This window comes from Lucilia cuprina, chromosome 5 (genome assembly GCF_022045245.1).
Source record: "Lucilia cuprina isolate Lc7/37 chromosome 5, ASM2204524v1, whole genome shotgun sequence".
Taxonomy (NCBI): Eukaryota; Metazoa; Arthropoda; class Insecta; order Diptera; family Calliphoridae; genus Lucilia; species Lucilia cuprina.
In genome coordinates, this window is record NC_060953.1 from 9,698,607 (window position 1) to 9,699,646 (window position 1,040).

At 28.6% G+C, this 1,040-nt stretch overlaps 1 protein-coding gene across 1 annotated transcript in view; it reads right to left on the bottom strand.

The window, feature by feature from the left end:
* The window catches only part of LOC111687514 (putative aldehyde dehydrogenase family 7 member A1 homolog), a 17,237-nt gene that overhangs the window by 852 nt on the left and 15,345 nt on the right, over window positions 1-1,040 (bottom strand). The window lies entirely within an intron of this gene.

The window sequence follows — 1,040 nt, forward strand, 5'->3', positions numbered from 1 at the left end:
GTTCAGTTCTAGTTCAGTTCTAGTTCAGTTCTAGTTCAGTTCTAGTTCAGTTTTAGTTCAGTTCTAGTTCAGATCTAGTTCAGTTCTAGTTCAGTTCTAGTTCAGTTCAAGTTCAGTTCTAGTTCAGTTCTAGTTCAGTTCTATTTCAGTTCTAGTTCAGTTCGTATTTGTAATTCCAATTGCTATAGCGCACTTTCAAAAATTGTTTCTGTTTTTTTTTTAATCATATAAATTTTTTTCTGCTCGAACTTAATTTGAATAAGCCTGATTTCAATTATTTTTTTAGTTTTGTGCATATTATTGTTTTTTTTTTTAAAAAACTGATTATTATTTTAACCCAAAAAATGATTTCTTTTCAGTTATTGTTTTGTTGTATTCCGTAAAATATTCATTCAATAATTTATCCTGTAAAAAAGGTACAAAAGTGGGAAAACACATGTATTTACAGGAATACAATTAGAGCACAGATGTGCACCTCCATGCAGTATCTATTCGAAAGGAAAGTGCAAAAAATTCATTTAATGTAAGTAAAATTGTCATCTATGAACACTTGTGTTTTTACAATTGTAATTGTTAAACTATTGTTGAAAGGTAACTATTGATGGTTTTTAAATTTGCTAGTTCCTGGTTACATTTTATCAGGGTGTTTAATATACCTGCACTTGTTGGTTTATGCAAAATCTACAACTTTTGAATGAATAGGATTAAAATCCGTATATAGAAGTGATTGCAGCTTATCGTGTTTTTTATTTATTTTATTAAAAACATCTGAAAAAGATGGTTGTATGGAAAATATTTGGAAAAGAATTAACATTAATTTTAGTTCAATTATATATGAGTTGTTCGTTTATTATATATACATATTCTGCTTCATTTCTAGCTCTATTCATGTTCTGTTCTAGTTCTTTTCTAGTTCTGTTCTAGTTCTGTTATAGTTCTGTTCTAGTTCTGTTCTAGTTCTGTTCTAGATCTGTTCTAGTTCTGTTCTAGTTCTGTTCTAGTTCTGTTCTAGTTCTGTTCTAGTTCTGTTCTAGTTCTGT